Consider the following 252-nt stretch of genomic DNA (forward strand, 5'->3'; position numbering starts at 1 on the left):
AAGTAAATGGACTTGCATTTGTATAGCTCCTTTCTAGGGTACCACCTGCCCATCATACTAAACTAATTCACATTCACACCAATGTGGAACAATTTGGGGCTCAGTGCTCAAGGACACTTCGACATGGACTGGAGTAGCCGGGGATCGAACCACTGATCTTTTGATTTGACTCTAATTTTGAGCAACATAAAAGAAGAATAAAATATCTGAAGATTAAACAAATAAGAGAAGAACAGACTTTAAAAGAAAGTA

The sequence above is a fragment of the Anoplopoma fimbria genome, chromosome 13 (assembly GCF_027596085.1).
Source record: "Anoplopoma fimbria isolate UVic2021 breed Golden Eagle Sablefish chromosome 13, Afim_UVic_2022, whole genome shotgun sequence".
Classification (NCBI taxonomy): Eukaryota; Metazoa; Chordata; class Actinopteri; order Perciformes; family Anoplopomatidae; genus Anoplopoma; species Anoplopoma fimbria.